Source organism: Ursus arctos, chromosome X (assembly GCF_023065955.2).
Source record: "Ursus arctos isolate Adak ecotype North America chromosome X, UrsArc2.0, whole genome shotgun sequence".
NCBI lineage: Eukaryota > Metazoa > Chordata > Mammalia > Carnivora > Ursidae > Ursus > Ursus arctos.
The window spans coordinates 55142120-55158557 of NC_079873.1; positions in this window are offsets into that span (position 1 = coordinate 55142120).

The window sequence follows — 16438 nt, forward strand, 5'->3', positions numbered from 1 at the left end:
TACTCCCCGCAGTCCTCCCAGGGCTGGGCTAGCCCAGTGTCCGACATCACATGTGTGATGAGTTGAATCAGACTGAACTGAAATGGATGCAGGAATATGCTGTGACCCACTCCCTCTCGTGCCACCAGTCTGTCCTGTGGCCCAGCCCTTAGTCATCCCTGGCTACCCAGCTCCCCAGTCTCTATAACTTTGGGGTTGAGGACAGAGCCTGGCTTCTGCCTGGAGGCTGGAGCACTGGGGCCCCGGCAGGAATGTTGCTGGGTTTATTTTGGTCCTCTAAATTGGAAGGCTGGAAGCTCTAATTTAGCTCTCCCTGCCTGGAGCGGGAGCCCCGGCTGGGGTGGCCTGCCTTGGCTGCCAAACTTGAGCCCCACACCAGACCACAGCCCAATCTCAGAGCTGCCTGGGGCCGGCCCTGCATAGCAACACCCCAGACAACAAAGGCCCCTTAACCCTCCTTCTCTAGCAGTGACGGAGGTGGTGGCTGCTGTTGTTCCTCGGCTCAGCAGGATGGGGCCCAGCACAGGGCGTGGGGTGGCTGTCCGAACACTAGGAAGGCACAGACAGTCCCAGTGCCCACACCAGGCACCCTTTCTCTGAGAATCTTGGCAGGGCCGCAGAGGCTGCCCCCTCTGAGCTAGGCTAGACCGAGGAGAAGTGTGGCCAGTGGAAACTAAGGCCTAGGACCTGAAGGGCCACTGGGTTTTGAGGACAGGGCCAGCTGCTTTCCATCTTCACTGAGGGAAGAAAACAGGCAGGGAAAGTGAGAAGATCTGTGGGTTCAAAAGACTAGCCTCTGTCCTAGGCAACCCTGCAGAGACAACGGGATTTCTGGCAGCCCCCTTCACGCCACCCTCTGCTCTGCTACCAGAGATGTCTTGCCAGCAAAGACTCGATCAGATTCTCTCTTTAATTAAAACATTTCTGTGGCTCCCTACCACCTGTGGGGGAAGACCCAGCCATCCACTCAAGGAGCTAAGGCCCTTTGCAGCGTGGCCCTGGCCTACCTTTCCACACAATTCACGCCTCTCCCCGCCCCACCCACCCTGCAATATGGTCAGTCTGGCTGCTGGGTTTCTCCAGATGCTCCCGTGCTCTTCCATGCTTCCATCTTCTTCCCTCTGCCTGGGAAATCCTTTCCCTCCTGTCTACTTAGCAACCTTTTTCTTTACCCTGAAGCCCCAACTCTAATGTTCCTTATTCTGGTACAAAGGTCATTGTTCCCTCTCTTGTGCTTCCACAGCGTAGCCATCGGACCTTTAGTCATTCAACCAGCATTTACTGAGCACCTACTATATGCCAATCACTGTTCTAGGCACTGGGGCTACAGCAGTAAAAACGATATCGTGGAGCTATCCATGCCCTCGTGGAGATTACACGTAGGGGATGCAGATAACAAACAAGCCGACAAACAAAGACAAAAGAGAATTTCAGATAGCGAGATGCACAGGGCGTGTGGGTAAATGTTTTAATAAGCAGCTGCGGGGGAGGGGAGCTCTAACTGCAGCATCTGCTGATTTCCTTGGTATAACTACTTCCATTGTGGCAGATTCCAAGCTACTCACCTGAAGTCACTGAACCCTGAGTTGGCAAGGGCCGGTGAGAGGCAGCTCCAGCACACTACTGATACAAGCCGAAAAATAAAAGACGACTAATTAATAGAAGAAAAAGAAGTAACTGGGGTATGGGGTGGGGGTGTGTTACTGGATCCTATTAGGTGGTGGAGGGTCGGGATCAGGAAAGGCCTCTCTGAAGAGATGACATTTCAGGGGCAATCTGAATGACAAGGAGCCAGCCATGCAAAGATCTGAGAGAAGCTATTGGCCCACTGGACTTTGAAAAATCCTTTTTCTATGGATCCTAAGTGGTACAGCTCCATACATTTTTACATATGTATCAATCTAGGTAATCACCACCTCAATAGAGATGTAGCACATTTCCAGGGCTCCAGAAGGCTCTCCCTGGCCTCCTCCCCATCAGTAATTCCCCCTCCTGCCCCAAGGGTAACTACTACTTTGACTTCTATCCCCACAGATCAGTTTCACCAGTTTTTGAGGTTTATATACATGGAAAACAAATGGGGCACACCATACTGTGTTCTTCGTTCGTCGTACTTCTTTCGCTCAACATAATGTTTGGGTCATTCATCCAGGTCGCTGCTTGTCACAGAAGAGCCTTCTTTTTCAGTGTTCTGCAGTATTCCATCCCATGCCTGTGTCCCGGTTCATTCCATTGTAACAATCCGTGCCCCTGCTGCTCTCTGCAGCCAGCCACAGGGATGGCCACACAGAACAGTGGGAATACCCTGGGCTTTAGGGTCTGACTGATACGGGTTACAATGTGGGCTTGGCCCTCCAGAGCTGGGAGTTTTGGAGTGCGTTCCCGTTCTGTCTTTCTGCGTGCGACGTGGAAGAGAATCATGGCAAGGCCTCTGCCTCCTTGCATGTGGCCCAGAGCTGGGGAGATAATACATGGCAGGCATTTAGTGGAGGCCCTGCTCTGGGGGGCTCTGCTTGAGGACTCTCTGTGTGCCTCCCTTTCCTTACCTCGTGTGTGTGTGTGTGTGTGTGTGTGTGTGTGTAGATGGTGAATGTATGGCTGTGTTCTGTGCCATGAAAAGGCTGTCAAGATTGCTTTGGGGATGGCTGGTGTAAGAGACAGTGCTGAGGGGCCAGAGGTATTTCCACAGTGTAAAGGGATTGACCTTTGAGATGCCTTCCCACCAGGCAGGGCCAGGATGTATAGAGGGGAAGAAAGAGGCAAGGGTATTTACCCCAAAGATACAGATGTAGTGAAAAGAAGGCCCACATGCACCCCAATGTTCATAGCAGCATTGTCCACAATAGCTAAATCGTGGAAGGAGCCGAGATGCCCATCAACAGATGACTGGATTAAGAAGATGTGGTCCATATATACAATGAAATATTACTCATCCATTAGAAGGAATGACTACCCAACATTTGCATCAATATGGATGGGCTGGAGGAGATTATGGTAAGTGAAATAAGTCAAGCAGAGAAAGACAATTATCACATGGTTTCACTCATTTGTGGAACATAAGAACTAGCAGGGAGATCGGTAGGAGAAGGAAGGGATGAATGAAGGGGGGGTAAACAGAAGGGGGAATGAACCACGAGAGACTATGGACTCTGGGAAACAAACTGAGGGCCTCAGAGGGGAGGGGGTGGGGGATGGGCTAGCCCGGTGATGGGTATTCAGGAGGGCACAGATCGCATGGAGCACTGGGTGTTGGACGCAAACAATGAATCATGGAACACTGCATCAAAAGCTAATGAAGTACTGTATGGTGACTAACATAACATAAAAATAAAAGAATTAGAAGAAAGGCAAGGGATGCATGACCCGTGCCACTGCCCATGGAAAGGCAGGGCCATGGGAGATTCTGTGTGTGGTCTCTGCCCCCTCTGTACACATTGCTTAGGAGGGAGGCAGGACAGCAATCATTTTTACCACTTTAAAGTTACAGGAACCAAGGACCCGAAAAATTAACCAAGGTCACATCACCTGGCAAGTATTGGAAGAGAGATTCGAACCTGGGTGTCTTTGACTCAAAGCCAGTGGATTGAGGGCATCTTGTGGGTGTTCAGGCCTGGGACCTCCGGGGGGCTAACCTAACCTCAAGGAGACAGAATAGCTGGGTATAGCAGGTTGGGACTCCAGCCTGGAGGAGGGCCTTGGGCTCCAGAAGGGCCTACCTGGGGAGAGCTCCTGCCAACCTGTCCGCACATAGTAGGGCTCACCTAGATATCACATCCTCTTTCTTCTCCCTGTACCTCCCAGAGGAGAGTGGGCGGGAGAGAAAGAGCACCTAACGGGAAACATATGTCCTCAACAATCCAGCTGCCGCTTCCTGTCTGCCCGCTTCCCTGCTCTGCCCCTCGAGTCCCCACCAGCTTGTGGCCATGTATGGCTTTGTCCTTTGTGCTGCCACCTCTGAACCCCCACCCTCAATTTGGCCCCATAGGCCTTGAAGGCCAATCTTTCTGCATGCCACCCCTTTCTCTTTCCTTGACCCTCAGGAGCCCCCTGCCAGGCAGGCAGAGGAAGCGGAACCAACTCCAGCTTGGGGTGGAGAACAGAGCCTTGGAGGGAGAAGGAGGCTGACTGGGTTCTGTTGAGGACAGATGTCTTCTGGGCAAAAGAGGGGACTGCGATCTGCCCAGCCTGGGCCCCTTGTCCCGCGGCTGTTCACTTAACATTCATTCAACAAATCATTCTGGAGCAGCAACTCTAGACTGGGTGATGGGGCTAGTTGCTGGGGATATAGCAGTGGGTAAGGCAGATGTGGTCCCTGCCCCCAGGAAAGTAGCAACAGGCCCCTGGGTCCTCAATCAGGGCTTAAAACCCCATCCACAGCATCCACCCCTCATCCCTGAAGACCTAGAGAAATGTGGTGCCCAAGTGTCCAAGGCTACGTGGAGACTGAAAACCTAAGACAGGGCTCAAATCAGGATCTCCTGACCACTACCACCTGCCTCCCTCGCCAACATTCTTCTCACTAGAATCCTAGTCTCACTGGCTCGTCTAGAAGGCCCTTAATCACTCTCAAAGAGCCTGAAGATTTACAAAGGAAGCCATAACTGGGAAGCCCACCTCCTGCTGGAAAGCTACGTGGGCCGGGAGATCCTCCTGGCTGGCCTTTGACAGGACTCCCAGCCCCCCTTCTCTGCGCCCCCAAAGCACTGTGTTGGCTCTCACTGACCCAGCAGAGATGGCAGGCCACCTCCTTTTATCATTTACCTGTGTGCCTTCTCCTGCCCTGGCCTGGGGCTTCCCTGAGAGCGGATCCTGGGTCCCCTCCACCTCGGCATCTCCAGGGCCACAGGCAAGCAATTCAATGGGTGCCTGTGGCATGGACCTGACCAGCTGGCGCACTAAGTATGTTTTTTTCTGTGTGACCCTTAGCACATGAGCTCTCGAGGCAGGTTGCCTGGGTTGGCATCGTGGTTCCGTCACTCACGGACTGCAATTCGGGACCAACAACTTAACCCGCCTTGCCTTGCTTGTCGGTAAGGTGGGCATGTTTGTGCTACTGACTTCATGCGGTTGCTGTGATGCACCCTGGATAGAGTCTGGCACCTAGTAAGTGCCCAGCGTGTGGAGTAAACCCACGCACAGGTAGGAAACTGCAACCACTACTGTTACCGTTTTGACTTAAGGATGTACAAAGCTATTTCCCGCAGAGACTGCCAGAACACACGGTGTTCCTTCTGTGTGGCCGCCTGAAGGCTGGGCGCCTGTCTCAAACTTTCTCGGGCAGATGATCTTATTAAAATGCAGATTCTGACTCACCAGGTCTGAGGTGGGGCTGGAGACTGTGCATTTCTAATGAGCTCCCAGGGAGAGCTAACACTACCAGTGCAGGGACGAGGAGCCCTTGCTGATATTACCCACCAGGAAGAGCTACTGCCTATTGAAAAGCCAGTGTACAGCCCTGTGCTAAGTGTCCCATATATGGGACCTAACCAACTCCTTGCAACAGCCCTAGAGAATATGTGTCGTCCTCCCTATTTTATAGACGAGAAAGCTGAGGCTCAGAGAAGTCAAGTGACTTTCCAAAAGTTACGTGACTAAGAAATGGCAGAAATGGAATTTTCAACTCAGGCCAGTCTGGCTCCCAACCCCTAGTTGTTTTCTGGGTTTTGTTTGTTTGTTTGTTTGTTTGTTTTTTCATTCTGCAAAACAGCCTCCCTGTAGCCTGGCTGCCCCTAGAGGATGTATGGCCCACTGAGAGAGGACTCAACACAGCACTCAAAGTGACAGCAAAAACCTCTCCCAGCGCACAGCACTTGAGAGGGGCCCAAGGCATTTGCCTGGCCGCCAGAGGCCCAGAAAGCAGGAAGCGTAGGGACCAGAAGCCCAGTTGAAGCCGGCAAGGATGGAGAGAGCTGTGAGAGTGGGCATGAAGGCAGGCAAGAAGATAGAGGAAGGCCCACTGACTTCCCTGGACTGGCTGCCCAAGGGACAGCCCCTTGGGAGGGCCCCATGACCCAGGAGCTGTTCCTCATCCTTGTCGGCTCAGGACTCCATCAGGGTCACCAGACCCAGGGCCACTGACGGCCACTGGCCCAAAGCCCAAGGATCTGAGGTCTAACCCAGAGGGGGTCCATTGGCGTGCATGGACTCAAGCATCAAATCATCAAGGAGTTGACGTGTTCCCACTGGGTTTTTACCATAAGGTGAGCTGAGGCAGAGAGAACCTGGTGTTTCTGATGGCTCCATGGCTCAGGGCTACTCTGTCCCAGCCATGCCAGGAGACATACTCACACCTTCTGGTTCCCTGATCACCCTGATTCTTCTCCCCAGCTAGGCCCATAGAAACCTTTTTTTTTTTTCTTCCCACGGTGCATAATACAATGAACATGTACTACTTTCTTGAATTTTTCCTGGGACTCTTAACCTGGGACCGTGGACCTGTAGGGTGTCTGAGAGATGGGTTACTGAGGTCTAAGAATCTGCTAGCATTGCAGGCAAGACTGTGCCTGGATGTATTTTCTGGAGTGGCCATCCATAGTTCTTGCCATCCATTTATTCATTTAGGAAATCTTGATGGAATGTCTTCTCTGTGCAGGGCACTGAGTTGGGCACCAGAGGTACAGTGATGAGTGAGGGAGAGATCCCTGCCTCCAAGGAGCTTCCAATCGGGGGGTGGGGGGTGGAATCAGTGAATGAGTATGCAAACCAGAAACATATCCATAGAAGGACAAAGGGTGATGCTGGGGCCCGGACTCTGTCTAGTCTAGGGGCATTCAATCCATAAATTGGCACTGCTAACATTTTTGAAGGGATGCCTGAGTGAGGCCCAGGGCGGTGGGTGGGGGGAGGACAGGGCTCGTCCAAAGCGATACAGAGAATCAGTGGCAGAACCCGAAACAGACCCCCAGGGCTTTAGGGCTCTAGGTGCAGGGTGCTGACCACTGTGTGCGTGTAACACTAAGTGGGCATAGAGACAAAAGAGCTGCAGAAGATGATGACCATTTTGGGCCTGGAATCTTTGGGCCCACTACATTTTTTTCTGGTGTTCAACAAAGCCACTTCCACCTCCATCCATATTCTTAGTTCATCCATTTCCAATGCAGATTGCCTATGGGAGACCCTCACCCTATATTCCCCTCACCCCACAGGCAGCTGGTCTCCTTCTAGCCTGCTGGGTGGGCTCTGGACTTTCCTGGGGCCTCACTCCCTGAGAAAGTCCAGCTGGTGGGCCCAGCTGGGGGTGTGAGGGAGGATGGGGCCCATCTGGAAGTGGCTCGGAGTGAGCCAGAGGGCCCAGCAGGGAGGAAGAGCCCCTTGGGAACAGGGTCTGGGTTGGGAGAACTCTCAGAAGGGCACACAGAAGAAAGAAAAGGCCAGGTATCCGGGTTGGCATCCTGAGAGCCTTCTGAGGCCTGAAAGAATATTTAGAGGTCACCTTCACTCTCCCCACCTCCATCCAGGATGTACTTCAACTGTTTTTGAATCTATGTGAATCTCCCCAGTTTCCAAAGGCTCTAGGCTGACAACTGACCACTCTCCCGCCCCCCGCCCCACTCCTTGGCACCAATTCTCTTTCTTCTCTGTTGGCTATTGTGGTTCAGGCACCAGGTGATGTTTGGGATAAGGGGAGGAGTGGACCCATACTTGAAGAAGTCCTTTCTCTGCTTAGAAGGCCCTCAGTCTCATGGGGGTGACAAAGCCTAAATAATTTGCTCTAATACACCATGGTCAGTGCTTTGGGTCTTCTGAGGAGGGAGAGAGTCAGTTTGTGGGTGGGGGAGGCATGGAGAGGATGGGAAAGGCTCTGCAGGCAGAAGGCCCTCTCAGGCCTCTGGGGGCTGGTCTGGTCTGCTCAAATCCCCATGTGATGCCCACACCCCTTCTATTATATTTCAATTGAATGCTTGGCCAGCCTCTGCTCTCCTACTTTCTGCAGTGAGGATAGAGAGAGAGAGAGACAGAGAGAGAGAGAGAGAGAGAGAGAGAGATCATCTCGGGGTAGACCTAACTCTAAAAAAGTTCTTTCCCGAATTAGGCTGAACTTATTTCCTTGTGGCTTCTGCCCATGGGTCACAGTGCTGTCTCCTGGGGCTGCCTAGACTGTTCCTTCTCCTTCTGCTTGAAAATAGCCCCTGAGAGGTCGAAAGCGTTACTGTCACCACAACCTCTGAGTCTTCTCCAAGCCAAACAGCTCCTTCAACTGTTCCTCATGAAACCAGGCCTCCTCCCCGGTCTGTTTTTGACTCCCTGGCCATTCTCCAGTATGCTTGTGGCACCCTTGATATGTGGGGCCCAAAGCTGACACCATATCCCAGGGCAGTCTATCACTTCCTTGTTCTAGAAACTTCCATGCTATGGATGCAGTCTAAGGCTCCTTGACTTTATATGGGAGCTGATCTCCTCACGCGGCTTCCTGCCCTCTCACCAATTTCACTCCTGCCAGCCTGCATCTGGAGACTGGGTTTTGGGATCCGAGAAAAAAACCGGACATCTCTCCCATTCATACTTATTTTGTCAGCTTTAGCCCCTCCTTCTGGTCTGTTAAGAATTTTTTGATCAGCAAGCAGCTATGTCCGCACATGCGCCACCAGGCAATTATCTTTGCAAACTCATCCTGAAAGACCTTATTAGATGCCAGAAGATGAGAAGTCAGCTCCCCCATGCCACACTGCCCGGTGGCCCTGGGGGCCTGAGGGACACACCACGTATGTCCAGGAGTTGATGGTGGCTCCAAGGGCAGAAGGGGCAAGATACCAGTCCCTCGGCCCAGCCAGCCAGCAACCAGCCAACCTTTCCGGAGGCTTGTTGGAGGCTCGGAAAGAGCCAAAAGTGGTGCAGAGAACATGTGGAGACATCGGGCCCAGCCTCTGCCCTCTGGGAGCTTCCAGTCTCACAAGGAGAAAAACCAGGTGGCCTCCTAAGGTAATGGAGTAGGCTGAACAAGGTTTCAAAGATACTGGGCCCTAATTCCTCAAACTGGTAGGCATCGCCTTATTTGGGAAAGGGGTCTTGGCAGATACAACTAAAGTAAGGATTTTGAACTGAGGAGGTTATCCTGAATATTCTGGGTGAGCCCTAAATGCAATCCCCTTATCTAAGGGAGGCATCCATATAAGAGGGAGGAGGAGGGAGGGGGTTTGACATATAGAGAAGAGGCAAAGGCCATGAGATCACAGGGACAGAGATTGGAGTGACAAGGCCCCAAGCCAAGGAGTGGCGGCAGCTACCAGAAGCTGGTAGAGATAAGAAACTGTCTCCCCTAGAACCTCCAGAGGGAGCATGACCCTGCCCACACCTTGATTTCAGGCCAGTGATACTGAGTTTGGACTTCTGGCCTCCAGATCTGTGCAAGAATACATTTGTGTTGGTTGGAGCAACCACGTTCGTGGTAATTGGTTACAGAAGCCGTGGGAAACGAATACAGGCGATGAGGGAGACCAGCAGGCAGGCGAGGGGTCCAGGGCGAGGCCAGGGAGGTCTGGGAAGCTGGTGGCTGCAAATCTCAGGCAAGGCTTCCTGGACGAGGTGGGCCTGGAACTCGGGCCTCAAGAGGGGCGGTGGGAGGCAATGGGCAGAGCATGGAGATGGGGCTCTCAGGACTTTGGAAATGGGGCCTATTGGGCCTGGCATGACCAGAGGACACTGCCACTGTGGATGGGAAGGATGCCAGTGTGTGTGTGTGTGTGTGTGTGTGTGAGAGAGAGAGAGAGAGACAGAGACAGAGACAGAGACAGAGACAGAGAGAGAACCGGCCACATCCCGCTGAGTTGCTACTTCACCTTCCTCCCAGGGAAAGACGAGCAGCACCCTGCATCACCAGGCAGGTGGCCCTTTGCCAGGCTGGAAAAAGCCTAGAGGTGGGGTTCGACAGACCCGGTTCTGGGCCCAGAACTACGGCATACCAGAGCCTGCTGCCTCCCTGAGCCTTAGTGTTCCAGTCAGTAGAATGGAAAGGCTAATAATGGCATTGTTTCCAAGGACACTTTTCTCATTTTCCAGCTTCCCTTCATTGCTTCAATTCTTCTCTTCTACCAGACGTTTCACACGCAAGGATGGGGCTGCTGCTTCCTACACAGAGGGATCCAAGGTGCCGGGCGGGAATGCTTGCACTTAGACCCTGCTCTGAGGGTGTGGTGCAGGTTTAGCAAGATAACAGACTGCTTGGATTCTGTGCTTAATGAAGGCCTGTGCCCTCCGAGCTCGCCTCCAGGAGCCCTGCAGTGTGGGCAAGTGCCCCAGCTCCCCAGAGCGCCTGGCTTTCTTCCACAGCCCCTCTCTCCTGACCCCTGCCAGCCCCACTCCCAGGCAGTCACAGGAAGGTGAGGAGGACAGTGGCGCTTGGCTATTTATAACGTGGGATGTGATAAATACTGCGAAGAGATACTTCCCGATACACCAAATTCGACAGAGATTACATAAGCAATTAGATCTTCTGAGCTCCCTGCTATCTTCTTGCACCGAGGCCGCCAAAAGCGTGTGTGAGCAAGTCTTTCTTTATAGTCACACATTTATACTTTACAAGAACCTAATTGAAATGTTTCAGGAGGGCAAGCCAACCTTCCCCCCTTTCAACTCTACAACCCACTAGCTCCTTGCAGTCACCGTGCGTGGCCAGGGGTCCTCAGGGGCCTCTCCTTCCCACCTAGCTGTGTGATCCTGGGCAGGTCTCTTGCTCTCTCTGCCCTTTGGTTTCCCCTTCTGTACAATGGGGATGAGAACATTTGGCCCAGAGGCTGGCCTGAGAATTCCGTGAGAAACGGTCTGAAAGCTCTCAGCCTGGCCTATGGTGGGCATTCAAGGATTTTGAATCCCAGGGTCCCTTTCCTCTCTCTGGCCCAGAACGGGTAAGGAGTTTGACTCCTGGTTCCTCAGGCCTACCCTCCCTTACCCGCACCTTTCTCCCACACCACCCGCCTCTCCCCAAGTGTTAATGCTTGCTTTCTAATTTATTAGGCTGTTAATGGGCCTGAACAGTGGTAATTGTCTCTTGCCAAGGGTGAAAGCTATCCACTCTCAAGGTTCATGCCTCTCCCTTCTTCCTGGCGCAGGTGCCAAGACCCAGTGATCCCCGGTGCTGGCCCTTCCCAACACGGCAGAATCTTTTGTCTGTAAAAATGCCCAGTATCAAGTCCCCCAAAGCCTCAGAGGTGGCAGTTCCAGGAGCCCAGCCGTCACTACTCGGCTATCGTGACCTGGCAGTGTGGGCCCAGCAGGCTTACCTGCCCACTTTGTCCAGGGGAATGGAACGGAACGGACGGCTGACAGAGCCTGAGGTGGCTGTGGAATGGAGAGGAGGCCTGGCCCCAATTGGCCCCGCTCTCCATGCCCTGCATGCTCCCTTCACACACACCCGGCCGGCCGCTCACCCTGCAATTCACACCTCCAGGCCTTTACCCTTATTGTTCCCTCACCCTGTGCTCCATCCCCGTGGGAGAGCTGCCTAGCCATCTTTCAGGTTCCGCTCCCAAGTAGTTCCCACTCTCTGAAGAAAAACCTTGCCAAGTCCTGCACTCCCGAGGGCTGTGTGTCACCCCCTCCTGGGACCAGAGTGAGCCGTGAGTCTGGGCTCTCTCCCGTCCCCTGTGGCCAGCCTGGAGCATCTCGCCCAGTGCAGTGGAATTGAAGAGCAGTAAAAGGGTGGCCAGTACAGAAGACAGTGAGGGTGGTGGTGTCTCCCCCCTGCAAGACCAAGCAGAGACTGACCGGGGAAGGGGGGCTCCTCTCAGTGGAGGAAACAGAAGCAGCAAGGAGTGTGGAGTGAGATGCTGTCAGAGGACGCCTGAAAAAGAAACAGCCCATGGGTCACTCAAAGCACAGTGAGCAAGCACCCCGGGAGGTTCATCAGGGGGCCCCTGGGAATACTTCTGCTGCGACTGTGGCAAGGGGCATGTTCTAACATGGGGCATAGAAAGCATGCAGAATCAGAAAATCACCACACATACAGCTGTGCGACCTTGGCTGAGTCACTTGCCCTCTCTGAGCCTGTTTCTTCATCTCTCCGTACAGCGGGGAGAGGAATCCTTGTGGAACTGTTGCAAGAAGTGAATGATACAATGTGAGGACTAGGTAAGAGCACCTGTGTGCTAGTATTTGGCACTCCTTAGGCACCCAACGAAACTACCATGTCCTTCTCCCACCAGCGCCCTGCCCCCCCCCACCGCAAGGAACTTGCCGACTGTTGGGAGGACTTGTCCAGCAGAATCCAAATAATAATAAGGGCTGAGGGCCTGAGAATCAAGTCATGAGTTTGTAAAGAGACATCTTAGGAGGACAGAGTACAAAGGAGCAAGGTGAAATGACTGCAGCCCAGCTGGCTATAGGTTAGACGTTAGGAAGATTGCCAAGATGATGAGAACTTACGACCAAGAGATCTTTACAGAGGAAGCATCCTCTAGAGACTTGCCATCTGAGCCGATACCTGTAGGGCATGAAGGAATCAGCCATGAAAAGAACTGGGAGAAGAGTGTTCCAGACAGGGAATCGCAAGAGCAAAGGCCCTGAGGCAGGAGCCAGCTTTGTAGGGTCGTGGCACAGGAGGGATGAGGGTAATTGGAACAAAGTGAAGGAAAGGAAAATGATCCCAAACGAAGTCAGAGGAGTCATCAGGGGCCAGACTCTAGAGAGCCTCATAGGCTGTGGTGAGGACTTCACATTTTACTGTGAGTGATATGGGAAGCCCTGGGAGGGTTTTAAGCATGGAAGTGACATGACGGACTTAGCACTGTAACAGATCACTCAGCTTTTGTGTGAATAACAGTTGGCAGGGAACAAAAATAGAAGCAGGGAGATGGTGAGGAGGCTCTCGCAGTGACCCAGACAAGAAGTGATAGTGGCCTAGAGGAAGTGGTGGCAGGGGAGGTGTGGAGAAGTGGCCAGATCTGGAACTTCTTTTGAGATGGAGATGGTAGGACTTGCTAAGGAATTGGAGGAAGATAGAACAGTTTCTTGTCATTTATTATCCGTGAAGCCACCATCTCATTGAATCCTCCTGACCATCCCATGAGGTCAAGCTGATTTCCCTCCAATGGACCGAGGACGAAACTGAGGCTCAGAGAGGCAGGTGGCTTGGCCAAAGTCACACAGCAAGGAAGTGACAGACTTGGAGGAGGAGCCAGATCTGTGTGATTCCAAAATGTATGTGCTGTCCCTGACACCGTAACCCAGGCCTGGGCTAGGTCAGCCCTTTGGATCCCAGTTTCTCAGAGATGAGTTGTCTGAAGAGCAGCCTCCTGCTACTGCTGTGTTCGAAACCTGACCTTAAGCCCTGCTCTGGCCCCCTTATTGTCCTCCTTCACTCGTGAGACCAGCAGCTTCCGGGGGGCAGCAGCCTTGGTGTGCTCATCTGTGAAACTCAGAACAGCCCATTGCCTCTGTGGCGACGTGAAGACTAAGTGAGACCTGAGATGAGGTGTCCAACGCTCCCTGCCCGCAGCCTGGCACGCCCCCGCCCTGCTTCCCTCTTAGCTGCTGGGTCCACCTGGGGCCAAGACACCCTGCAGGCTCCCTTCTCCACCCCAGCCCCCCGGCCCCCCACTCAGAAGCGCACACCCCTAGGCAAGGCCCAGTCGGGGTCTGTCTCCTGTTCTTACTGTCCATTCCTCCAGGGCCCAGGCAGATGGGATGAGTCCTAGCATGCCCAAGGGACGCAGAAGAAAGGCGAAGAGCTCATTTCCTCTGGCATGATGCTTTTTATCTCACCAAAAACAAACATCTCTGACACCCACTCTGTGGGAGGCCTCCGCGAGCCCCTCTGTGGAGACACAGAGGCAGCAAAGCACCCACCCCCATCTCCCCCTCCACAACCCAAGTCTCCAGGTCTCCTCCCACAAAGGCTCAGGAATGTTCCGCGGGACACACTGGTTTACTCCAGCAGACCGCTCTTCCGCCTGAAGAAACTGAGGCTCAGGAGGGACTTGGCCAAGGGCACACCGCTCATTCGTGGCAGGGCCAGGACAGAAATTCTACCTACATCTGCATGGCCAGAGGTGTGATTTTTGCCTCCAGAGCATGACTACACCCCGCTGGCAGAGGCCTGGCACGGGAGTATGTTTGCCCCCGCCAGCCTCTGCCGTGCTGCACAAGGAGACGCAGGGATGTCGATGTTCGAACCTCTCATGAGCCCCTGGGCCATGGTCCCTGTTCCCATGACACGAGGTTCCATCCTGGGTCGCCCCCAAAGGAGGGGCTCATTCCTCCTGCTGGGTGGGCCCTGGGGCCCATAAGGGCACACCTGGTGCCAGCCTTTCGCCCTGGCCACCCACCTCCTTTCCCGGGGACGGATCCCTCCCCAGGTTACCGGCACACTCACCCTACACTCTCCTGGCAGCCCCATGGTTGACCCCAACGCTGGCCCCCTCCCACCACCGCCAGTAAGAGCAGGAGGGCACACTGAGGCCATGAGGAAACTCGTGCTGAGCCGACCCTTAGGGACCTCACATTGGCGAGCAAGGAAGGGGCCATAGCCTCGGGAGGCGAGGGAGCCAGCGCGGGATTATGGGCTCCTCGCTTGGAAATGATTGGTCGTGACAAGCTCACGGCAGGAACAAAGCCATGTGAAATTGACCTCATCACCAGTGATCAGATCAGATTGTTTAGTGTGAGGGGAATGTGAGGGGGATGTTCAGCTGGGCGATGACCTAGTTAGGGCCTTAAAGAGGCAGAGCAGCTGCCCCACTCTGGGGAGGAGGAGGCAAGAGGCCTCCTGGGGGGAGGCCCCTGCTGAGCTGCAGGTGGAGGAAGGCCTGTTCCCAGGCAGGCTCCAGCCTGGCCAGGACCAGCTCCTCTGACCCTCTAGCATGCCCAGAGGAGGGCCTAGCCTCAGAGGACCCGGGGACAGCAAAAGAGGGGCCCGGGGCAGTGGCTGTCCTAGGAGAACAAGATAGAGTAGGAAGCCGGAAAGCCCTGAGGCTAGGAGCTGGCAAGTCCTAGGAGACAGGGGCTGAATTTATGTAACGATTTGTTTGTTTGTTTACCATGGCTCAGGCATTATTCTGATACTTTACATATATTAACTCGATCCTCCAAACAACCCTATGAGGTGGACACTGTGAGGATGCCCATCATAATACAGATGAACAAACTGAGGCTCCAAGAGGCGACATGATTGGCCCTGGGGCACAAAACGGTTGTGTGACCACCTGGTCTCAGGGTCTGCGCTGTTAACTGCTACATTCTACAGTTCCTCCACCAATGGAGGGGTTGACCGAATGTAGCGGGCCAAATAAAGACACAGATAGGAGGAGGTGGCCTGGCCTCTGAAGCCTTTCTTTCCCATCAGGCCCTAGGGGCACTGGGGGGAGAGGAGGGTCTGGGACGTGGAAGAGGGGGCCTGTCAAGAACTTCAGAACAGGTGCCTGCTTTCTGCTTGGATCCTGTTTCCTGACACTTGCATGAGGAATGGGGGAGGCGGGGAGGCTAAGGACATGTGGCCAGCCCGGGCAGAGCAGGCCCCTTTCTGCCAAGCACTGCCTTAGGGAATATGACTCCCGCTGCCTGAGGGGTACAGGGGGGATGCCAGAAGGGGGGGCAGGGCTTCTGGTGGGGCACATGGTGTTAACCCTTCCACTGGTGATATGTGTGCAGAGAGCTTAGCGTAGGGCCTGGCACAGAGGAGGAAGGTGCCCACTAATGTGCAGCAAACAGCAAACTCCACCAAACGTAGGCGAGAGCTCAAGCCACAGCATGAAGGGTCCTGGCTGGCTGCTGGGAAGAGCTCTGGGGAGGCCAGTAACCTCCCCCTGGGGGCCCGAGGAATATAAAAGACCCCTGTGGCTTGGAGGGATTGCGAAGCGCCCGAGGCCAGCGCCCCGGGGGAAGCTCTTACAGGGGCTGCAGGGGTGCAGGCTGTGACAGAAGCTGAGTGGTAGGTGGGCTACTGGTCTGCTAGTCCAGGCCCTTGCTTAGTTCCACGCAGGCCGAGGAGTCCAGGCTGGCAGGACCTCGAGATCTCAGCTTACTCCCTGGGGGTATGTAGCTGAAAGGAACTCTTGCTGCTCCCTGGTCCCAGTGCTGAGGAACGGACTGAATGTTCTGTGCCTCCCTTTCTGTAGAGCAACCCGTTCTTAATGAGTCCCCAGGGCAGGCCTTCCTGCTCACTGGTTCCCTTCTGCCCCGTTCCCTGGGCACCTGGGATTTCTTGTCAAGGGCTTTGTATCTCAGGCAGCGATGGGCCAACGTGCCTACGGCTCTAGCCCGTTCTCCAGCTTGTTTCCTGTCTTCCCTGCTTCCTCAGGGTGGTCCAGTTCCTACTTCCCCCCTTACCTCAGACGGGATTTTTTAGATGTGACCCCATGGGTCTTCACTTGTGACTAGCGGCCCCTCCCTGGCATATTTCTGACATGCCTACCAACTCCCTCCCCGGTTTGGTTTCTGTGGGGGTGCCCTCTCTCGTCATGTGGCACAACTACTCTGGGCTGGAGGGCCTCTAACTCTTTCATGAGAT